Consider the following 25570-nt stretch of genomic DNA (forward strand, 5'->3'; position numbering starts at 1 on the left):
AAGGGCAAGCCATCATTTCAGATTGGGAGCTCACTGAAATTTAACGAAATTGGAAAGAAAATAATAAAGTTTTGTGCCATCTCTTGCAGCACCAGCTTCCAAGGAGCAAGCAAAGGAGGTTTGTACGTGGAATGCGAAAGTTGCCTGGTGTCCAGCCGTGCTGTGAATGCAAAGCGCAGCCTTGGCTCATTCGAAGCATGATCAAGGGGTATAATTTTTCCAAAGAGTCATGGAATTACAGGAAAGCGTTACAACTGCATGGCTGAAACACTAAATGTTTATTTCAACCCATTTCTCTCTCTCAGAAAGTCTCCCTTCCCTCACGTCGAGGAAAAGAAAGTAAAATCTCCAAGGTGCTGAGTGGGATTTTTAAGGATCCACGTTTCAGCAGTACCTGCCCAGGACCTTCTTTGGGTACGGATGTGGGGGAGCAGGGGGGAGGGGGAAACAAACCCAAAACAAATTTAAAAAAAAATAATAAATCCTTTCTCATACAGATTTCAGAGCAAAGTAGAGAAGTGACACCCTGATCTCGCAGACTCTCAAGCAGCACTCCAAGCCCTGGCCTTTCCAGTCCCTTCCCGTTAAACTCAGCTTCCAGCATTCAAATCAATGTTATAATCACTCCCGCGCAGCAGTCATCTAGCTTGAATTATAATACACTACCAGCTCAATGTGCCAAAAGCACTTCCCTCTCTCTCTTTCCACACTAGTTCTCCTATTTCTCAGCTTTTAAATACCCCCTTGTTCTTTCTACGCGTTCATTGTGCAACACAATTTATTTTTGCAACACATCATTACAGCAAGAGAAGTGTGAGAGGAGGTGGGGACAGCAGAGAAGTAGAGGTGTGAATGGGTGGTAACACACTAAGTGCTATAGTGAGCCACCAGTCAACACCTAAAGGTTTCAAAAGAAGGGGGAAAGGAGGGGAAGAGAAGGAAATGTATCTTCGTGCGCTCTGTAGGTTTCATGAACATTAGGGAGCTCTTGTGCCAAGGCAGACGCTGCCTGACAGAGGCACAGGCACCGTGCACTCGGTTAGCCACAAATAAAAGACAGGCCTGTACCTGTGCCAGTATTAGCACTCCATCATCTATCCCTTACAGCGATGGAGCCCTCTCTCTATCTCCTTTCTTTTTGCAAAGCTTCTTTCTCCACGAGAAAGAAAATAGATTGTTTACAGGGTCGGGGGGGGGGGGGTGGTGGGGGGGAAGCCCCCGCCATTTCACACATGCATCCAAAATAGCATTTCCAGGCACAAGATTAAGGCACTAAACAACCGTAGGGAAAACCTCTTAACGTTTTTACATTCATAGTTTTTTGAAGCTATTTGTTAAGCATTATTTTTCCACGCAAAATGTTCAATAGAACATTAATTTTATTGGGGGGCGGGGTGAGATTTGAAGGGCCTGAAATCCTCTCTTGCCAACCATTTTAAAACCATTCAGGGAGAAAAATGCAGCTTAATACAATGGCTACAGCTTCAGTGAAACATTTGGACAGAAACAGTGCACCACCAGCCATAATTTCTGTGAGTGTGAGGAAACTCTGCTCTTACCAACTTCACTTAGACCACAGCTTCATCGATCAACCCCCCCAAAAATAGGAAAGGAAAACTTGTAACGGATGGCAGACAGGGGGAAAAAAAAAAAAAAAAGGAAAAAAAAAAGGCAACTTAAAACTACTCATTATATTAAAGAAATATCACCCAAGAAGGCAATGCCAGACCTAACGTTCTGCCACCTTCACCTTTCATCGCCTGGCAGACTGGGGAAATGCTGCCCCCATTTCTGACCAGGCAGAATCGCATTTACTCACTGTGTCCACCGTGCTCTGGCACAAGGGGCAAAACAACACGTCAAAAAGTCATAAAAGAGGCCTCCAGCTGTGAATTAGGCCCTCAGTCCTGATGAGACAAACCAACCTCCGTTCTACGGGCTGAGGCACATAAGCTGGGAGGAAAATAACGGGGAAAATCTACTGTGATGGGGCTTCACAGGGAAAAGACTGAACCCTTAAAATACCCTACAGCTTTCAGCAGAAGTACTTGTACTCCAAATTCCTTGCCAGGAGCTGCTGCAGCAGATGCAAGGATGCTTTTGCAGTAAATGGGCAATTAACAATACAATGTATTGCGCAAAGACACCTTAAGGAACGGTTGTATGGCACACAAGGAGAAGGAGGGGAATAAAGGGGTTGGCAGCCTTTGCCTAAAGACTGCCATCCCCACTCTCTAAATACATGGCTCCATTCTTTTCAAGGGTGGGCTTGGTGACCCTTAGGGGGTCAAAACTCAGCTCTAAGTATTTGAATTTGAACTAAACTTAGTATTTAATACAAGTTTACAGCCCCAGAAGCAAATATTTTCTCCGCTTCCAAATTAGGACAGAAAAATCACATGCCTGTTTTGAAAAATAGGAGAGTGCAAAGCAATTGGAGCTGATGATTTCAAATGGTCTCCGCACTAACAGTAAATCCTGTATATTCCTAAGTGCTAAATCCATAAGATGTCTCAGTGCCAATCCAAGACTTGGCAACGCTGCCATTTTCTTTCTTGGGGACAGAATTTCACTTTAAGTCCTTATTTGGATATCAGCCAAATTAATATCAAATTAATATAGAGATCGGGGACCATCATGCAGGGAACTTTGTTTCACACTGGGTGACCAGCACATGAAAATCCAACACTAATACTTTTTTTTTTCTTTTACAATATGAAAAAAATTATAAATATTTCTATATTATTTATCACACTTCTGCCACCTGATTCTTACAAGGACTGAAAACCCCAGTTTATGTGTATACTCCAAAACACCTTGGCAATGATCCCCCCATAACGTCCAGCCACCAGGAAGGTGACACCAGAAGCACGAGCATTAGCTATGAAACCCTGGAACATGAAGTGCCCAGAGAACAGAGATCTCATCCCATTCTGGCAGATGAAAAGCAATCTTAAAAGATACAACAGAAATGGCCTCCTTACACGTGACAGAGGACAGAGAAAAAAGGGAGAATGGAATTAAATGGAGCATGGTTTTTATACTCAGTTTGACAAACACACATCTCAAGTAAGACCAGGAGAAACTGCGTTCAGTATTAACTAACAACAAGGCTGGGATTCCCTAACAGACTTATTTCCTGGGAGATTCTCTTTTATGAAAATGTCTCCAGCTGTATCTATTTAGTTTTAGCCTCTCTGAAGTCTACTGTCATCATTCAACCACTTTATAAGTGGGTCACCCTCAAGAGACAGCACAAAATGCATTTCACACTTCCAGAAACACAGAGGGAACCACTTTCCTCTGTTTTGCACATTAGCAGTTTACTGTAATCACTACAGAACAATTTTAATTTCTTGTGTACATTTCTCTTTTCCCGTTGTAGAGACTTTCTTCCCATCCCTGTGTATTGCAGAGCCATGTGCTTCTCTGCTCACTGCTGTGCCTTCAACAGGTATTTCTTCTTAAATGTGGGAAATCTTCCTTTCCAATTGGGCCGTCATCCAATCTTTACAGAACATACCTTGCATGAGCAGGTGCTTCATATTGAGCACAGATGCCCAGAAATTCATAAGCCGATACATTTGGGTAAGAAACCTTGCCAGCTCAAGCTTACTCATTACATTTCAGTTCCATCCTAACTAATGCTGCAAAAATGAAGAAAACAGACTTTTTGGTAGAGCCTCAGCACTTCTGTAGCAGCCAGAAGCGGTTATGACTGAGATGCACATGAAAGAAAAATAAACAAATCCAGTATATTAAAAATAAATGATAGCCAGCTCCTGTTTTCAAACAGGGATCTCCTGGCAACAGATTATGGATGCCTTCCTTACCTAGCATTCCATGCCAGTCTCACAAGAGTAGCGTGTATTTTTGAGACACACATGTGCTACAACACATTTTCAAAGTCTGATGATTAGAAACGTAACCGTGCAAAGGAGGACATCTATGCATATGTTCAGTTGTACCTGCAAGCTGAGCAACAATCAGTTACAAGTCAGCCATCAATGGCTTGTATACAAGTGCACCTCTCTGAATGCCAAAGACGTAGGAGATGATTCTGTCCAAATACAACTGGAAGCGATGTTGAGACTCATGTACATATCCACTCCGATACGCTGGCGTGTTCATTTCCGAGTGTGCCAATACCACATCACCCATTTGGCAGTACAGCCATTTTATCGGTACTTGCAAAGGCAACAGTGTTGAATTTGTGTAGCTTCAGAATTCCGGGGAACCGGTTCACACCCCTTACGTGTAATCACTCCTCCTGCAAGTAATGCTGTAGTAATAGCAGCCCTCAGTTGCTGTGGAGCACAGCAGAAGCAGGAAGAGAGACCAAGTGGATTTGTGGATGACTTAGTAACTTTAAAAATAACATTTAAAAATAAAAAAAATGTATCTTTCCACTGGCCCAGCCTCAGCACTGCAGGAATGTCTTATTTACTCACGTAAAGAGGAGGTGGTTGTGGGGATGTAGCTCCTCTCAGTCACTCTCTTATTCAGTTGGAGTGGAGCTGAGGAATTGAACCACATTCAATTTCAGTTTGTAGAGTGGCTGTTTGGGGTTGGTTTTTTTTTTTTTTCCTCTCCCTCCCTTTTCCTTCTTTTCTTAATCCAAGATTCAGACAGGAAAGCAGCACCGCTTTCCACTGAAGCCAGGGTGCTTTGGGAAACATCTCAACTGGCTTTTGAAATCTTATTTCCAGGATCTGGGAGAGCTTTCCAAAAAGTGCTATGGCCCACCCACATCCAAACAGCATAGGCTCTGGAAGAGTCGTCGCCAGCCCCAGCCTATTGCAGGACACATGTGGGTGGGCTTCTGAGTTTTGGACACTTGCTGGAAAAAAAAAATAAATTAAAAAAATGGAAACGGAACTTCAAAGGGAACTAGCTGAAGCACTTCAGAAATTAATCATGCCTGGTGGAAAAGATGATTAGTGGTTTCTTGTGGTCCCTTTTTAAAGCTATTGATCTTGGACACAGGAAGGAGCTTTCATATTCTCCACAAGCCACAGATGGTCAAAAGGGTCCTGAGAGGAAGAGACAAAAAGCAACCACAAGGGAACTCCAGAGAGTAACAGAACACGGTGTGTCCCGGGGACCCGATAATACCCCTGAAAAGGATGCACTAGAAAACCAGATCCAGCAGCTACTGCTGTTTTTCTTTTCTCTCAGCTTTCTCAAACCGTTGTCTAAAGCCTTCTGCCTTTGAAGCAGGTGAGCTCTACATGCCCTTTTGCAACACACCAGATACACCACACCAGAAACACCAAATAAAATAATTTGCCAAGACTTTGGTGCTATTTTCAGATCTACAGACAATAAGTACGTGGCTCACAAGCAACAAGGCTGAGGCAGAAATCCTAAGACAAAGACAACAAGGCCTTTCATCTACACCAGCTGCTTGATGATTGAAACTAGTGGAATATCTCTCTCTGGCCAATTTTGCGGACATTCTGAAACTGAATTTTCCACGTAACAGACAATGATTTCAGAAAACACAAACTATAATCCCTAAATTGCCTCCAATATTGTCTTGTGCAGGGTCAAGCTTTCTTCTGGGAAGCACTGTCCGTTTTCATCTCCAATCAAAATACAATTAGATGTAGGAGATAACCACCATTTCTCTATAGCTGATACATATTCTTGTTTTTGTTATGGCAAAACACATATCTTTTAATTAACTTTCCTAGGGAACTTGAAATTATGTTTGGTAATAAAACTACGACAAAATAAACAGGACAAAATTCCTCACGCAGGAGGTGGTGGTGGTTACTCACAAGAAGCCTCTCTACTCTGAAGTGGGGCTCACCGAGCTTCCCATTGCGGCAGGGGCGGGTGGCATCAGGCTGTTCAGAGGTCCTGCTCTTCACGTCATTTGGAAATCCAGGCACTGGCCATTTTTCACCCTGAAATATATGAAAGCCTTTGTTTTCATACCTATTCATTAGCGTATACTATCCAAAATGAAAATTCAGGCAATTACATTTGTCTGTCATTTCCCTTCAATTACCCCCACTTTAGGCACCCAGTTCCCCTGTGGCAATGAGCAACAACTGTAATGGCACAATTACGAGGATGGAGCAGCAGAGAAACAAATAGCAGGTGCGTTTCCCTCCGTGAAGAGGGAAAATGGGGGTGGTTTGAGTTGGCAAATGTTCCCCCTAATACGTCTTTAGGAAGGAAGGTACAGGCTCCAAAATGCCTCCACGGAAAATAAAGCATATTTAAACTTCAAGCAAGGACCTGTTGCTCTGATCAGAACTCTCTTTCTGAAACAGATTCAAATAGCTGAGGCGGCATGGGAGCTCTTGATGACTGTATTAACATTTTGACATTTCTTTGCACAGTCACTGGAACTGCATTATTAGCAAGGATTTAGCAGCCTTATGTTCCACTGTGGAATAGTGTATCAGGAGAGTACAGAGAATAAAAAAAAAAAAAAAAATCACAGTAAATTCTTTGCTATCCTTCTGACAATAGTCTTTTTCCCCACAAGAAATACAAACTAGTGCTCGTACTGTCCAATCAGAACATGCCCCACAGAAGGAACCACTTGAGAAGAACAAAAATTCTGACAGCTACTATATTATTTTTAATAAAAATAAGCAAATTTAAGAAAGCCATTTGAGTTTCATCCTACCGGTTGTTTCAGAGGCTCTTTTTCCTACTTCCAGAGCTAAGGAAGACAAGCAGAAGAAACCAATAGCCAGAACGCATTACCTGCAATAGTTTTTAGTTGTTTGGGAGCAGGCGGATGGGGGAAAGGGAGAATGGAAAAATGGGAAGGCAAGAGTTGCAGTCACCTCACCGAACAAGTACCTTGAAACACAGGGTACCGCAGTGCAAGACGGCCTAAAGTCCCATCTGGGGGACAGTAGAATTTTCCTGCAATGCATCCCAGATGCTCAGAGAAACTGCGCTGCAGCAAGCACAGAACAAGTCCCCGATCACAACCCGCGTGACTGAAAAAGCATCAACCATCTCATTCTATTACCAAGCAGAGCTGTGAAAAATGTTTCTCTTCACAAAGTAAAACGAGTTATCTTTGGCTACTTTTACTGGCTCTGGAAAAATGTGATAATGTAGGTATAAAAAAAAAAAAAATAACATTGACAAAGGAATTGTTGCGGGCAGATCGGCGCTGTCTAGAGGTGAGAGCACGGAAGCCGGGAGACGTGGAGTCTATTCCTGGTGCTGTCATCAGCTGGTGGCAGCACACCCAGCAAGTGGCGCAACATTTCTCGGGTGGACGGTACTCATCTGTCACACAGGTATTGGAATCACAGCCAGCTCCATCCCCAGGGCACTGTGTCACTCACGGAATGAACGACTGCAGGGTGCTTCTGAGACCTTTACAGACAAGTGCCACAGAGGTTGCAATAGGCATTGTTATTTATCATTATTCCAGCACAGACTGCGAATAGACATATAAGTTAAATAACTTATCAAGGATTTTTTTGTTGTTGTTTGCTTAAGATTTACAATCTTTTGGGGTTTAAAATCTTCGTATCAAGAAATTATTAGCTCTCTTGTTAACAGGAAGGTGTCTAAAATTTCTTTCAAATGGCAAAAGAAGTCCTACTATCACAAGGCTTACCAATTTTATGCAATATTTTCAATGTTATAGACTTAATTTAAACTGAGCGATTATTGCATTGTATATACCCTTTTCCACACGCGAGGGAATGCCATGGGGGGGTGCCTGTTTCTCTGCTTCCAAACACATTTTCTCATCATGGCATCTTTATGTATACTACACTTCTATAAAAGACAGCAAACAACAACGAATCATCTCACAATATTTTCAACACAAAATGCAAATTTGCAATTCAATAGCCCAGCTTCCCCTAACTAGGGAATAAAACGGTAACACGTTCCCACCCCACCAGAGACCATGCCAGACCTTTCTACTACCGCTGACGTTTCCTCTCCTCCTGTTTGACACTGGACCTATAGTTGATTTTCTTCTACTTTTTTTTTTTTTTTTTAAAGTTTAAACCACTCTGGTGCTACCTTCTGCATTTATTCTAGTCCGGAGTTAATGAGAGCCCCAATCCTGCTATCAGATCCTCGGTGTTAATTTGTTATTTCAAGTCAATGTGGCTCCAAAGGAACCCAAGCCGGCGATCCAGTTGCGTGATCAGGAACCAAGTTCTCATCACGTGCTGGTGTGGGACCAAACGAGTAACTCTCGGGAGAGAAGCAGCACCAAGTGAGTTCTCCAGCCTCTTCATTTTCCTTGATCACAGTGCTTTTGGTAAAGTATCTCTCAGGGAAGGCTTGAGACAATTAATTAGGAAGCACCCTGGAGTGTGAACAACAGAGTATTACTGTCATTTGAAGCCGATCTTTATTAATCTCTCAAATTTCTGTTAGGAAAGGTTACATAAACTATGTTCTATTATATTATACATATTTGCTTTGGGTCTTTCTTCTTCAGGGGTATAAAACTTAAATGCAGAGGGACCCTTTTGCAATTTTTTTTTTAAACTCAGCTGTTAAATATCATTTTACTAATAATTCACCCCATTCTGCCAGCTGAGTGAGCACTTCAAAAGGATTACAGAGGCTTTAGTGTAGGAATCAAAGAAGAAATATGGGGTCATTTTCCACAAAATACTCATTTCATTTTGAAGCCTAGTAGGCACTACCAACCTGAAGGCAAGAGAAGTTTGATGTTTAAAGCATCTATACTGAAAAAGGCAGAAAAAGAAAGAGACCTTTAGCCTGGATGTCTCAGCTTTTCATACGGGTGGTTGACAAGCTGGGCTATAGGGTAAACCATAATGTGCCAAGCGCCACAGAGCCTGGAGCCAAGACAGGGATAATTTCAGGCAAGACCCAGTCTCCAGAGCCAAAACCACTGGCCTGAAAGCTTTTCTCAGAAGGTTTGCTGTTCCCATCACTGCTGGGATGAATTTTAACTCATTATTGATCACGGGAATTTTAAAATCAATTTTAATTAAATGAAAGATTTCTATCATGGCTTGTTCCGTGTGGAAGTCACACAGACGACATATAAATATATGGTGGCAGATCATGCACAGTAGATTTGTAGCAGTTTGGCTTCTTTCTCACCTGTTTAGGGCCTAAGTTATATCTGAAAGCAAATTCGTTACAGTAAATTATCTACCTGTCTATTCTGCCCTCTGCCCTCCCCTCCACACTATTTTTGCCTTTGCTGTTAGAATTTAGCCAAGTCCAGCTTTTTTTTTTTTTTTTTTTTTTTTTAACCAAAGCAGGTATTTTATTTAGGTTTTCTGTCACACCCCAGAATGACTGGAGAAAGGACAAGGGAGCCTACTACACGGTAACTACTGAAAGCCATGGCCTGCACAGCCTGCCACGAACAGCCAAGTCTCCAGAGGGTGATGAGGAAGGGCCAGTCCCTCATCTGAGACTCAGTCTCGACAGACACCACTTCCTTCAGATCTCAAACCACTAGTACGTCCAGGGCAGGCAGGACGTAACAAAATAAACTGTCTAATGAAAAGACTGCTCAACAACGTCAGGTAATCGAGCAAAGCCACTTACTCCTTGCTGCACTGGAGGGAGCCTGAGAAGGCAGGCTGTGCCTCCTCCCATGAGGAGCGAGTACGTGCCTTTGCTCCCCCATGCCCTTAGCTAGACCCTTGAGATGCCCAAGTTTCCTCAGATTGCCCCACACAGGAGAACAAGGGTTTCATCTCGTTTCAGGAGCAGTTGACTGTCTGACCTATAGACAGGCTCTGAGGGAGCTCCACAAAGACCAATGGACTTCAGGCACGTACACCCTTATATGAAGCTCAGAAATAGCCAATCTGCATCTTTCAACACCTATGTACTTTTAAGACTCCAGTTCCTGGTGTTCTGCCCCAGGCAGAAGGTCATCACACCGCCAGTGCCTTGGGTCACAGGTCAATCCCCAAGCTCAAGCTTAGGTTCAACTGAGGCTCCAAAATAAATCAATGGGAGGTGACTTTGTCATATACAGACAATGCCGTACAGACTCATGAGACTCCTGTATCATTTACCACTAACATAAGGCGTTTCATGTACTACAGGCTTTACAATTATTAATTCATTAACATTAATTCATTAGTCATCATACCAAGCTGTCTGAGTAGCACAGTCTTATCCTAGTTCTCTGGGTAAAAAAATCAAAGGGCCAAAGGGTTAAGTGACTTGCCAAAGGTCAAAGAGAAAAATCAATGGGAAAACTGGAATTAGAACTTAAAAATACCCAATACCTTGCTTTGTGTTTAATCCACTTTACCTCACCTAATCAAAGGCAACAAATAAAATAAGCAAGGTCCCACAAGGCTCCTCATAGCCAGAAGAGCTTTTTTCAGCTGTAAGGTCTCTACCAAACCCAGTTAGAATCTACAAGGCTTCACTGTGTTTTCAAATACAATGCAAGCTGCAGTAAATAGGTTATTTTACAACGCTGGCCCAGTTTTCAAAGTGGCCTCAATCAGTGTTGTGCAAAACATTCATGTCCAACCACAAAATTACAATCAGTCTTTGTTTGAATTCAGCTCGTGTCCCTGGCCAGCAGTGGTTAGTCCGAACTCTCGGGGTCTGTGAACTGTTAGTCAAAGGTTTTTGCAACGTTTTTGCCCTGCCTGGATTTCTCTGAATATTTATAGGCTGCTGTTCTCCAGTGACTTTCATGTTCGAACTGTGTTGGCTGGTGGGGGTGGAAAGGAGATGTAAATAATGGATAAAGTCACATGTTTTCCACTAGCCCCACTTGTTTTGCTTCCAGTAAGGGACACGTGTTGCAAGAAAACAACTGCAAGGCTTGACTGTGGGACATTTAAATTAGTATAACAGTATTTCTACACACTTGAATGTTTTCAAACATCCAGCTATTGTGAAATAAGCGTCAACTGTTTGGATATTCAAGCAGACCTGTGGAATTAAAATTTGTAGCATTGCTCAACATTTTCAGGGTGGGGATGAGAAATATCCCTTCAAAAACTCCAGATGAGGACTATGAAGTACCAGCAGAAGGAATTAGCCTGAAAAACCCAGACCGTGTTTTACTCTGCAACCAATGCATCCCAAAGCAGGATCTGCAAAGTTTAGTCACCACCATGTGGCAACTTGTACAGTGTTGATGTGATCAATGGAGAACATTAGGCGCACGGTGTTTACTGTCATTGGTACTTGCGTAATACCAAATAGCATGAAGAAATCAGAAAAGCATGCGGATTTCCAATTAACTTTGCTGTGCATAAAGCGTAAACAAGACCCTTAACATCACACGTATCTCCTGCTTCACTGGTCTCTTAAACATGGTGTACTTTGTGCATATTTCTTACAGGATTACTTTAGTTCTGAGGCACAATGTGGAAGTATCTCAATTCTGATGAACCCCAAGTCCACAGAGATGTAGATTTGCCATCCTCTGTAAACGGGTCCACGCATAATTGACTGTGCATGCAACCTTGGCTGTTAGACTGCTCGCTGCTTAAAACACAAACACAAAGCCAATTTTATACAGGAGGGAAATAAGCTAATGGCACAATCTAGAACTCTTTTTGGAAATCAGGCCCTTGTGGGCTCCATCTGTTCAAAACATTCCCAACGAGGGCTAAACAAAGAAATATCATCCTTTCTTGTGCTGATGGCAAAATATTCTATATTCCAAAAAAATCTGATGAAACAGTCTGTCCGTATGGATGACCATTCATCCTGACTGGAGATGTCTGCAAACCTGAAGTGGCAACTGCTGAAACCGTAAAAGTTAACTCTTGAAAAGACACGGCTAAGAAACAAAACAGAAGAGCAAAAGACAGCCTACGAGCATCTAATGGGAACTGCCTACAGTGTCAATACACAAACGCAGTTATAGCTGATCCACACTACTAACATAAAAGTTTGATGTTGACCCAAGCCCTTTGTAAAATACCCAAATCTCTGAGGACTGCACGGAGAGTTGCTTCCTCCGAGCACAGTTTTTTTTCCAAGAGACTTGCAGTGATTCCTGTCTCTCGCCAGGACAAAAAAGCTGGGAGAATTGTCTGGATTATGGTATTTGTGTACTTCTATATAAATCTGTTCCAAAATCTGAAAGTGTACAGGGCAAAATATAAGGAAAGAGTATGAAATAGGCAATAGAACTGGTTTTGTTTTGCTTATTATCTTTTCTTTTCTCAAAGTTTCATTACTTTTAGTGTAACTCTTCATGGAGAAAGGAGATGGATTTCCAAAGCTGGCCACTGAATGCTCTTTGCCTGCTGCTCATAAAACTAGCTGGATAATCGCATTAGAGGTTCACAGAAATGTTCTATTAATGCAGACTATATTTTGTTTTCCCTGGCAATTTTGAATAGACTGTTTGTCCCTACAGCTTTTCAGTTTTGACTGAAAAGAGAAATCTTTTTGCTTTGTAGCTATGATGAAAAGACAACCTTTTCTATGAAAACTACTTTTTTTTTTCTTTTAACAAGATCATTCCTTTAGTAAAAAATTAAATTTTCCATGAAAAAACTCACAGTAGATAAAAAGTCTTTTATTGTTTCTTGCTCTTTGCTAATTCACTTTTAAGTATATGAGAGAGGGAAGGATCTTTCCAGTTTTTGTTGTTCTGTCCATCCTTCCTCTATTTGAACATAAGAGGATTTCAGCATTCATTAAAACTGCAATACAGACTGGCTGAAACCTGAGCAGCGCAGCATATAGAGTAAAACGCAGTTATATTACAATGACCTTTCATGATTATCTTGTACTCTGTCACAAGTTAAATGAGGTCATTACTGATGTTACTTGCATTCCCCTTCTTTGGCCCATGACTTCAAAGACTAATGGGCCCCTTTTGTCACTGAGTTCTTGTCAAAATGTTCAGTCCAATCAGGCCCCTAATAACTGCATGCCGGGTAACATTCACAGATGAAAAGAACATGCAGACACATGCCTTATACATAATTAATCCTTCCAATGAACTTCATGAATTTCAAAATTACACAAAATGGAACAAATCCAACAGATAGTCTCCTGTGGGCATATGAGGTCACGTATCCTGCTAGGAAGGTGAGAAAGCGTTATTCTAACATGGATACCCAGCAATGACTCACACAACTTCATTAACTGATTTATTTTCTCTTCCTGCTGTCATCTCTATAGCTAACCTGAGGTCTGACAACATTAGTCAAGATACCAAGAGACCTGTCTATCATCCCAGAAAAGGAGCACCCAAAACTATCGCTGAAGTCAAAAGAAGTCCGAGCCTTGCTATTAGCGCTGCCATCATCAAGGCGGCAAATTCTGTATCTAGTTCTAGTTATTCACACAATCAAGAAATGAGACCTCTATCCAGAAAGCTTTCCTCCCCGCAAATAACAGCATTGGGAGTGGGGGTGGGGTGAAGGGAAGGAGTCGTTCTTGGAAGCATGTAAAAGTAGTGGCTGACAATTTTCTTTCTAATGAAATGTTTGCCTAATTCGGTCCTGGCAAGGCCGTGCACATGTGGCAGCCACATCAAAAGCATGGGCACTGGCACGGAGAGCAACGCGGCCTGAAGTGGTTTTCTGTGCTGCTACACGCCAACTCTGTGCTCAAAACCCAACTCTCACACTTACGTCTGTCGCCCGGGCACTTATTAGCATCGCGTTAACTAGCAGTTTTGTTGTATTTGTTCAGAATCAATGACAGGAACCTAGTCTCCCAATAACAACATCAGGTTTTTCCTCCTCCCTCTTAATTCCACCTCTGTCTCTCCATGTGTTATTACTGACAGGCATCAAAACACAACAAACGTACAAATATTTTACACTGACCTTTCCCAAATTTTATGGAATTCGTTTGAAAAAAAAAAAAGTTTTTCTTCATTAACAGATAAAAATGTTCTAGAAATCTCAATATTTTCAATATAGAAAAACATCACTCTCCATCCAGCTCTGTGCATGTCTTAAAGCCAACACACATACACAAGTGTGAGGCAAAAATCAAAGAAAACATGTAAGAGAAAAAAACAAAGCGGAAAACAGTCACAAAACCAGCTTTATGCACATGAGAATTTTAGAAGCTGGATTTCTTGTAGGCAAAATAGCAGGAATTGATTTTTGAGACAGATTATCATAGAAAAGGAAGACTCAAAAGGTCAGCAAGTTCTTCCCCTTGCACAACAGTTGGATAAATATTTCAAGACCACTCCTGATTGATTTCTATCTAATTTGTTGCTAAAAATGTACACTGAAGGAAATTCTAAGCCTCCTTGGATGCATCCTTCAGTGCTTCATAAGATTTATCATTTATTTTTTCCTAATATCTTACATAAATCAACTTGTAACTTTGCAGTAACTGAATCCAACTACTTTTCTACCTGTTCCATCTGACACAGAGAAAAAATTCAATGTTTTCTTTATAAGAGCTTCTTACATCCAGCAAAAGTAACCACCTCCTAATCTCCACATATGGTACTCTTGCAAATATGTACCAGAATAAGATGTCTTTTTTGCAACCACATACGATACTCGCCTCACCTTCAGGCTGAAAACTTTTACAAATTCCACATCGTTTTCTGCAGTTCCACTGACTTGCCAGGTAATCACGTATTTCTCTCCTCTCAGCATGACACTTTGCATTTGGCTTTACTGAATTCCAGTGTCTTAGTTTTAAATATTTCTTCTAGTTATCAGAAAGTTTTGAATTCCAGCATCATACTAAAGGACATCTGCAGCCCTTCCCAGCTCACTCTTCTTTGCAAATCTCATACTTCATCTTTTAAATCCATAATCGCAGATACTAATAACGATGTTCACCATATGTGAACCAAGCACAATCGGCTACAAAACCACTCCTTTGATATGCCCTCCAAGTCTGACATCACACCTTTTGAAATTATTAATTTAATGTCCGTCCCCATCCCCGGTGCCACCAGGTACCTATTTTATGGTCCCTTAATCTTTACCACATTTCCCTCCTTTGCCTACAAAGACACACTGCCAGAAGTCTCACTAAAATTGGGACCTATCGCATCTCTTTTTTTTTCTCCTAACCTACTGAACTGGTTATCCGAGAAAGAATGAAAAATTGGAGAGTCACTATTTATTGCACTTGCTGTGGAATGTAGGTGTTTAGCTGAAGGAGCAATCCCTGCAAGTTACATCTATGCACTTACATTTTGCAACTTATTCGTCTTACCTGAGTCATTCTGAGACCTGCTACCGGGTACCTCTGTCCCAAAGCACCAGAAGCAGCCCTGTACAGTAATTCTGCCCTGAGCATTCTTAAACAGGTACCAACAGCATTGTGTTTAGTGCAAGGCAACAACCGCAGCTCTGCGCAATGAAAAACATGGCACGGGGTGGACACATTCACAACAGCAACAGCATATTTTTGTGTGCTTGTCTTGAGGCAGAAGCACTTACCCATGAGTTAGGAAACATGGGCTGAAGACCTTTTTCACTCAGAAAAGATCCAAGCCCACATCACCAAATGATTATAAACTCAAAGGCCAAGGATGAGCCATTTAAAATAACCACCTGCCCCTGGAAAACAGTGGAAAGCACAGAGCAACTGTCAAAGCAGACGATGGAAGTTGCATTTTAGATGGAAGCTGCATTTCAGGAGTCAGAGGGCTCAGAAGGACAGTCTTAAAACAAATTAAAAAAAGAAAGAAACAGTGTTATAGTGAGATGCTTCTGTGTCCCGTTTCAGTACCAAAATGTCTAAGAAGCTGTAATAAAATTTAAAAGCCATTCCTGAAAGAGAGACAGTGGAAGCTCAGCAGGGGAAGAGGCCGCGATAAAAGAATTCCGTTGGAAAGATTATTTTGCAGAGAGAAAGCAATGGCACATAACTTTCTCCAAAAAAGGATATAGCTTCCACTCCTAATAGAAATCATAGGAATTGGGTTTCGTATGCGCAAACCAGTTAAAACTATATATTTTGCCCTCAACAGTTAGAAGAACAGAACTATAATCTGGAGTAACCACACATATATTTGCCCTGCAGCAATGGTATGTCAGTACAAGAGCCTTGAAAACAGTAGTTTATAGTAGTCTGCACTTAAACTTGAGGTTTTCAGTTTCTCAGTGGTTAGATCCGATTCAGACAAATAAATTCAGAAAACAAACAACAAAATACATAAAATTGAAGCAGCAGAGAGGTTAACGCACTCCATAGTTATTGGATTTGTCACCATTATAAGAAAAAAACAAAAGTCTGCTGGTACTACATTTGAGAAGTAAGGTTTATAAAATTGACTCCAACTGGCTATGACACTTTACTAGAAAAGGATGTTTTCAAAACAAAAACCACCCTCCGTGGAAAGGAGATAGAAGGTCATAATCCTCCCAGAGGAGCCATAAACAACCCAAGATAAGGGCAGGGAATTTGCTGGAAGTGTGCTCTCACGCTCAGCCCGACAGACTGTTCTACTTGTTGTCCTCTCCTGCAGATGTAACCTTGAAGAACAATCATGTGCCGCTGACTCATGGCAATGCTTATGAAAAATAAGCAGAGGGTTTTTTTCCTCTACATCTTGCACTTTATCAATCATCTGCTTTAATTCATACAGAAACTCCTGATCGGTTGCTGGGAACATACAAGGCCAAGTCCGGACTCCATTGGTATATACAACAGATGCCTGACCTTCAGATCCTGAAGCATCTTCCTGAATTTATAGGGAGATACTTGCACGCTTTGGCATGCGATTAGCATTGCCCGTAGGCACCTTCCGAAGTATCTCTACTAAAACGCTCATCTTGTTGGTACATATAAACTCCACTCCAGACGTGGATCGGAAATTTTAAAATGGGCAACCTCTCGACACAAGGTTGGGGTAGCAGAAAAGACGAATAAATCACTGCAAAACAAAATTCTGGAATGAATGAAACCAGACCACATGACAACCACTAGATAATCCAGCTACCCCCCAAATCACTGTCCCCAACCCAAGTACCTCCTTGTGTCTTTGATGCCTAGGAGCCCTCAAAAGCTAGTTAACAGGTTTTAGAGGAAAACCGCTTCCACACCATTCAGCATCCTGATGAAGCATTTCACTTCAGTATTTCAAAAATGAAGTGCCAGTCACTGCACAGATACATTTTGTTATTGGAATTCTATCAATAAACTTTGCTCCATCTCAGTATCTTCCATCAAGGAATATTAGCCTTAGATCTGGAAGGTCAGGTCTAATGACAAGGTAACATTTTATAGTTATGTTGAGATGATCTAGAAAAAAAGCATCTCTTAACAGTTTGAACGTAGAAACCTTGACTTCAGCAGTTGTCATTTTTAAGACAAAAATGATACACTTCTTAAAAACTCTACTTTTCAGAGATTTAAAAAGCTGAAGCCAGGCCGAGACGAATGACTAAATGTTTAAGTTCTATTTCGAACACCAATACCAGCAGAGCATTTTTCTGAGGGGCTGCATATAGACCTTAGATCATATTATCTCCAGAGACAGATTATCCCTTCTGCTGTCCCTCTTTAGTTAATCTTTAAGGTTAAGCAAAGAAGAGGATTAGCCCCTCGGTTTCCCCAGAGACCCTTACAAACTGCATACCAGGGGACCTCAGGGGACTTGTATGTAAAGAGAACGCCAAGATTCAACTCAGAAGTATAATAGTTTCAAAAGACTTTTAATGGGGCCATAAACAAAGCACACCACTATACACAGAGATTTACCAGCACTAAGTGCCGTGCCTGTTTTCCACCCACAGATTCACATGAAAATCTCAGGAGCCTGTATAGCAGACAGTGGCTATTAGGCAACTATTTAGCTTTTTGTACTATGTTTATTTTGGGTGGAAAAGGTCATGTCACATAAGCAGTGACAAAATTACAATCTGGAAGTTTTGTCAGTACAACTCCTCTTACACTAGTGACTCTTGTTGGAATAGCTAAACCCGCCAAAAATCACAAACCAGCCCATCTCTGCCCATCACGTCTCTGTTCGCAGATGTCAGTGCTGTAGCAAGGGCTCTGTTTGCAGAATTATAAGCATAGGTTTTCTGTTACAGAACACAGCCCTGAAACAATCTGCAATTGCCTGCAAAAGCCCTGCAATCAACTCAAGAGTCAGAAGCCCTAGAATAAAAAAAGTAAAAACAAAAAAAGAAAGTGACTAGCTCTTTGTTTCTTGGAATTTCCCTAATGGTACCAGATTAACTTTGGAAGTAGCCACATGGAAAAAAGGTAGAGAATGAAAGCCTCCCCGTTTAAATTGTCAACATCTTGATACCCCTTGGCAGGGATGTAACATTTACAGAACCCAAGAACTGGCGGCCATTCAGTTGGAAACTTTCGCATGTGAGACTAAATTCCTGCCCGCTTGTATTTGGGAAAAACCTATGTGAATATTTATTTATTTAAGAGATGGGCTTAGTTTTATCTTCCAGGCCAAGTGCCAGTGCTCCTCATTAAGTTCTGCCTCTCAAAATTCCTCCTGCAATTACAGGTAAATCAAACCCTGTTCCCTCCCTGTCCTTAACGTTGAAAGCAACACTCAGCTAAACCGCTTTAATGCTCCGCTCCAGGCCTCCTTCTGCGATGGAGGGAAAGGATGCAATATCTACCTGTCTACGAATAAAGAATTCGGCTATTAAGGTTTTATCAGTTTTCCATAAAGTTTGAGACCGGGCACACTGGGCACAAAAAGAACAAAGAGGTTCACAGGAATGCAGATAAGTATTTACTAACAGAGAGAGGAGGGCGAGACAAATACCACTTGTGCAGATCCACGGAACACAGACAGGCTTTGATTTAGCATAATGCTCTATAAACAAGGTTATGAAGTAGCACAGCTGGATTTATTAGCTTTTAGACCTCATTCACTGTTTTGAAGACTAAAGTGACTCTTGTGCATTCGATTAAAGGAAAAAGCTATAAACGTTACGATACTAAGCATACACAGTATTCTTCATAAGTGTTTTAGAAATACTTTCTTCCTAGAAAATAGAATAGACTTGCTAAGTCTACTCTTTCCAAAGCAAAAAGAGGCTCCCAAACCCAGCCTTCGCTGTGCCACAAGTTACTGTAACAGCTCTCTTCTTTCCGAGTTTCTGCAGAGCTCAGAAACAAAAAGGCCAATTTGTCTCTTTGGGAATTCAGCTTTTTCGACCTTTTCCCAGAAGAGGAGGGCACCAAAAAGGTGCGGAGGCGGAAATACTAGGAGCTCCATCTCAAGAACTTTCCTATATAAAATTACTTCTGTGAAATGCATTTATCAGGGCTACATAGTGGTCTTGCTACACCACTCTCTGTGTGCTTTAGCCGCAAGCCGTAAGAGAAACCTAGCCAATGGGAAACGCTAGGTTCAGGGCTCAGCATGGCCCCGGGACGCACTATCCAGACTTTAGATGCTCTCGCAAGACAGAGGAAGCAGGAGAGTCAAAAGCGAAAAACCCCTCCTCCTGATAAGCAAGCAGAGGTGAGTTTCCCAGTTCACTGCTAAGCAGCAACACGGCAATCCACTAACCTCATTTACAGTGGTAAAACATTTGCAATCAATGCATTTATCCCAAACTGAGATCAGCACAACTCAAAACAAAGCCGACACGGTCTGTTTAAGATAACAGTGATGAAAATTCATTATGTCAAATACCAGCAGAATGAAGAACTGTCAGTAAAGAGATCCCAGGAAACCTAGGATCTGAAATGCCTTCTGATGGTGGCTTTTTGCTTTTACTACCAAGGATAATTAGCCTTCTAATTCAGGTGAATTATTTAGTGCCTAAAGGTGTGGTTCTGCAAAAGCTTAAACTCTCCTCCCTCCCCCTGCTGTGTTTATGACCCTCCCCTTGTGCTTGCCTGAATTTGCAGTGAACCAATTCAGGGAGCTAAACCAAAAGAAAATTAATTGTACAAAAAAAAAAAAAAAAGCCAATAGATTGCTGCCAGTTTAGCTCCCTGAAGCACCTCGCCGAGCGCTTGACCTGAGGCAAGAGAGGAGGGCGCCCAGGGCTGCACGTGTGCGTGCAAGGAGGGAGGAGCGGGACACCACCAGGCTCAGACCGGTTTAAACTGCTGGGGAACCAGCGCTCAAATCAGGTGGGATGAATCCAGGCCACGTGTTTCTTCCAGAGATTATCTCAACGTCAGACTGACTTTACAAGGTAAACTGAATGCTCTATAGATACATATGTGCATATAAACCCTCGTGCAATTTTGATTGTGGTTGGTACATAGGGCTTTACGCATCCATCTATGTACCACAAAATGCACGTAAATCACTAGTTTACATAAACAATGTAAACTTTATTTGCCAAAGAGTTTTTGGATTGCCTAAAGAGTTTAGGTTAAATACATTCCACGCTTCAGGTTTTATTAAAAGCAAAACAAAAGGCTTGTTTTCTTAAAAGAAGTTGTCTTTTGTAAAAGCTATAACCAAAATAAATGTGTTCCTATTTTTTTAATAACATTGTGGTTTAAGCAGCATTTCTTTAAAAATATTCTTTTCTGGTATTTGAAAACACAAATTCTGGATCACTAGATCCAGATAGGATATCTAGGACTGAAAATTTATGGGAAATGGGCTAATAAAAATGAAATTGAACTTTCATTGCCAAAATAAATAAAAAAGTAAGTAGAAGGAGATATTAAAAGATAGAGAACAGCTGTGGGGCAAAAAAATATTGAAAACATGAAAGGGTTAAACAAGTACAGGATAACTTCAATCACTTGATGCAGAAACAAACAGGCATAAACTAAACAAGAACGTTTCAAAGATGAAATGGATAAAGAAAGAAAACCATCAGAAACCACAGAAATAAAGTGAAACCAAATGAAATGTTACAGGGAGTAGCTCAGATTACCTACAGGCAGAACCGTGCTGTGGCGAAGTTCACCTGTCCCTCGTCATGGCACAGAGAGGGTAGATCCCTGGGTGCCTAAAAAAAATAGAAGTCAGTTATGGGCCTTCCGTTAGGTACTTAAATTCAAGCCCTAATTATTACTTCTGTAAAGTTTCTTTTAAACATTCTTATTCTGAGCTCAGTTTCTGACACCCGCACCTTTGACATAAATACCTTCTGTACAATTTATTCCAGTGCATCAAAATCAACCCTCTAAACTATTGCAAGAAGCAATCTGAAACCCAAAGAGCTAAAGCAGTTGAAGAGCTGCAATTTGCAGCGGCAAGTCACGAATAGCTGCTGGTCCAAACTAACATTTCAGTTAGGGCCTCTACTGGATAAATACGCACAAGAAGTCTATGAGTTGCCGAATTCAAATATAGTCAACTTTAGCTTTTGAACGCTTGCTTAGCTCCTGTATGTTTGAAGGCTGATATCCGATAATGCCATTTCTGAAGTGCTGTCAGATGTACAGCATCCTCACTCCAGCAGCGCTAACAGGAAGGTGTTTAGTATCTCTTCTCATCTCCCATTCATCTGGGGTTTTACTATACACAAGCGCAGTCTGGTTGCCAGGAAAGCAAAGAAAAGGTCAACAAACTCCTTTGCTGCAAGTTAGTTTGTCAAACTCCATTCTGGGCAGCGTGACTTTACATGTTAATGTGAGTGTTTGCCTCTGCGTCAATAGCCCCTATTGTGTGCATTTGTAACACAAGATTTATGGTAAAGCTTGCAACATTTTTCAGGCATAATAAGCGTTTATTCACCATCCCAGGTCTATAAGCAGACGCCTGACAAGTAATTATTGACACATTGTGCAGAAATAAAAGCAGTGGGCGAGCTGCTGTTGCGAATGGCAGCGTGGGTAGGGGGAAGGAGGGGCTGTGTCAAAGGAGTGACAGCCTTGGTGCCCAACATTGTCAAAGCCGACGTTGACTTGCACTGTTCTGTGTGCCTGACTGTATTTGTGCTCCCTGTCACTTGGGTGTGACATGCCAAAACACGAGGAGTGCTCCTTTTCTCATGCTAATGCTTTGTAATGACAGCTTTGTGATCCCCCGGGCTGTGTTAGCTCTCAACAAGTCAAGGTGTGACAGGCAGCAGACCCCTTTGTCAGCGGGTGCTGTACGGCCCTCATCAAACACCATATTTCTCCCCGGACTAAAACGGACCTAGTGCCGGAGGGAATGCTAGCACCCTATTAGCGTCACTGAGCAGACATCTGCGGGTATCAACTGTACGTGTACCTGTACGGCAGCCCTGAGCAACACGTTCCCTGGTTGCCTGCCACGCTAACTTACATTACTGTGTTTATCATGGGGCTACGTGCCACCATTAGATGCGAAAGAGATGGAATTTGAAAAATCTACTCCCAAGTCATTTTTCATGAGCTGCTTCCCTCTTTGGCGTTCAAAGTTGCTTTTCGGTGTTGCACAGGGAACAACTTGTTAGCTTCAAGCTAAGCCTCAGAAAGCTATACAGCGGTTTTATGGTGTTTTAGGGAAACCGGTAAACTCCGCTGAGGATTAATTCGGCCTCTGAACAGCACAAGGTATCACCAGACAGGATTAGGATGTATTAGCGAACCAGCGTGAAGGAAGGTTGCACGACGCCTACTTATGTTATACTTGGCTGTAAAACTGAAAGTCACATTAGCACCAAGTCCATCCAAAAAAACAAAGCAGCCCTAAAAACTGTGCTTTGTATGTGAAAGCAAGCCGGGCAGGAAAGGACAGAGTTTAGGCTGCCTCAACTAAGCAATGAGTTGGCTTCATGGGATTTGGAGTTTGCATGGCTTGGAGAAGTACATGAGCTTGGCTACTTACATGAAGTTTATCCAAATGATCCAAAACTCAATGATCAGCAAAGCTGGGCTAGGAAACTTGCCAGAGCAGGCTTTTTCACAAGATTTATGGTGCTTCCTGCTTCTTGTTCCCAGGCATAACCAGGAATTGAGCTGGGTAAAAATGGAAAATATTTTTTAGAAAAGTTATGAATCTCTTTTCCAAAGGTCAATGAAGTTCACGGTAAAAATTTTGTGTTGACTTTCAGATCTTTTTTTCTTTCTTATCCAAGTTTTACCCAGCAGCTGAGTGATGGGTTATTAATATGAAACGTTAAGGGTATTGATGAGAAAGACAGAACAAATTAACTACAATCCAAAATGAAAGCCACAATATTAGAAATCGCAGGTTATTTACTGTAATTATTTCTTATCCTTGTGACACCACTGGAACTAAGGATCCAACATTGGGCACCATTAGACACACCAACATTAGGCTCCCCAAACACAAAATGACAATCTGCTCCCTACAGCTTGGTCCAAGATTTGAGCACACTAAGCATGGAGGCATAAGGGGGAGAGTGGGGGGTGCAGAGGGGGACTTGAATGAAAAATTATTTTATAGCCTGAATTCTGGCATCACAGAGGTTGAGATTTTCAAAGCTGTCTATGACATCTGGAGACCATCGCTCTCCACAGAGGTACCACCATCTCCTGAATTCACAGAGCCGCATTATAATCTTTTTCCTGCTCTATCACCCCACACGTCAGATGCAGCTGAACTATGATCTGCCGAGCAGCTGAGTCAGGGAGGGAAACACAGCAGTCCTGCACAGCAGGAGTGATGATGCTCAAAGGACACCGCTTGAAGGTACTTGCCCAGCTGCAATGCAGAGTTGAAGCCCAAACCTACCCCAAAGGCCGATGAAGCAGACAGCCGTTCCTGCCATGTGATTTAACCCAGTCTTGCACGTCTCAGATACAGGAAGTTCAGGTGTCTGCACTCACATCAAGCCTGAAGAGCAGCCTTAAGAGCTTGAAAAAAACCCATTCTTTGGCTCTAACTGTGAGGAAAAGCAATGGTTTTGCCTTCCCCCTTCAATATGCACATATGATTACATTAGCAAAGGTTATCCAAGAGAATCTGCAGTCTTGCATTCCCACTCCTCGCTTTACCCAATAAATCAAGGTTTCTGTAAAAGTTCTTTGGCTGTGTTCTAGCACCATGTGACATATCTCCCTGAGATGGGCAGCGTATTTGTGTTTGAAAGCGGTTTTAGGTGCTGATCAAAGTGTTGAAAAGCCTAAAAACTTGTTTATTTTCCTATTTCCTATCAGATGATTCATTAGCTCCTGGGGAACTAAAATACCTGTACAAATTTTCATTTAGTCTGAGGCTGGATTCAACTGGTTTGCACAAGAAGAGCTTTATAAAACTTCAGCCAGATCCACACTCTGAAGAGTTCAAACAAAGCAGCAATCTCCACAGATCGATGTAGGTAAGAAACAAGCATTCCATCCACTGGGGAGCCCAAGTCTCTTTCCGTATCCAAGGGCTGACCCGCATTTTCTTCTGCTCTTTTAGTCCTCACTCTTGACTAGAATTAGCCTAAATCCAATGGTTTTTCCCTGCTTTCACTGCCAACCATATTATTCTTCTGACTTCTGAAATCCTCTCTTCCTACAATATGCTCTGATCTCTGCAAATAAGAACGTGCAGTGAACTATTAGCTGTGCCTGCTGTTTCCACTCCAGTACTTCCATACGCAGAGCAATTCATTTGAGGGCTCTAGCGGGCCTGCACTGATATTCGCACCTTCCGTTTTGCTGACATCTCTAAATACCCTCTAACTTTTAGGTTTATCTTTGTCTTCATGGAGCCTGGCATCCACAAGAAAAAATCAAAACAAATTAAGTGCCATTTCCTTCTTTCACCTCCTTTTGCGTGCCTACCTTCTTTGTCCTCCCTAAGTCTGAATTTCCTAGACAACATCAAATGATAGAGATTTCAGGTAGGCCAGGACCACAGGCCTCTAACTCCTGACACCTGTAGATTTTCTTGGAGAGGAAATGGCAGGAATGAAGAGAAACTGGTGTAAAACTCAGCAGGAGTAATATCATCAAGTAGAGCTCATCTGGCCAGGGCCCATCAGAAATACAAGATTCTGCAAGTCTCCAGCAACTAATCAATGTGCTGATACAAATCTGCTTTCAGCCGTTTGGAACGGCTCTGTTCAATTGCCCTGTTATTAGATACTCATTTTACATTTCCAATAAGACCCAACTTTGCAGCTAAACCTGCCTCCACTCTGCCTGGAGGAAGGCAGGTAAGGGAGGGGATGCGGCGACGTGGGGCAATGCTGGCCCGGGGAGAACTCCCTCTGGTTTCAAGGGCTCCAGCACAGCCTGTGGTTGCAGTTGCTTAGTGTGGTATTTGTCAGAAGCCAATATTTTTGGTAAACAGACAGGGGATATTTGCCACATAAATCGTGCTTTAAACAACAAAAGAAAACCTTTGATTTTGCTTGATCTATTTTCATTTCATTAATACAAAGGTTCCGGGACAAGAGGGTATTTTACTTGTAAGCGTTACTGGGAGTACTGCTGCTGGCAAGGCTTGTGTCAACACTAAAACAGGCTGGAAACAGAGTGAGGGGCTTCTGCGCTCGTGCTGTCACAATCAAATTTCACCTTGGGGCTAGCAGGAGATTCAGAATTACCAATTTTAATCAAAGGCATTATGCCTCAAAGGCAACTCACCCTGCCCAGGCGCAGGGAGAGGTGCTGCCCAGCATGGGAACCTCCAGCACGCCCTGCCAAACACAAAGTCTGCCGCTTCCTTTTCGTGTGAAACCATTTGGAACATCTCTGCCGCTTTTTTCTTTTTTTTTTTTTTTCCCACCCACTCTTAAAAGTGATGATATTGATGGATGGGTAAGGTCCTGTATGTGGCAGCCACGAGATGCACAAACATACCGCTCAGTGAGGGTAA

The 25570-nt window shown here is 42.0% G+C and overlaps 1 long non-coding RNA gene across 1 annotated transcript; it reads right to left on the reverse strand.

Annotated features, from left to right (window-relative positions):
• Positions 1-5783: 5783 nt before the first annotated feature.
• LOC128916653 (uncharacterized) lies at positions 5784-22718 on the reverse strand. The gene is made up of 3 exons (XR_008469031.1): positions 22622-22718; positions 20761-20831; positions 5784-5912 (listed from the first exon to the last, which is right to left on the reverse strand). It is a non-coding gene; the product is annotated as an uncharacterized LOC128916653 (long non-coding RNA).
• Positions 22719-25570: the final 2852 nt, after the last annotated feature.

Source organism: Rissa tridactyla, chromosome 12, assembly GCF_028500815.1.
Source record: "Rissa tridactyla isolate bRisTri1 chromosome 12, bRisTri1.patW.cur.20221130, whole genome shotgun sequence".
Classification (NCBI taxonomy): Eukaryota; Metazoa; Chordata; class Aves; order Charadriiformes; family Laridae; genus Rissa; species Rissa tridactyla.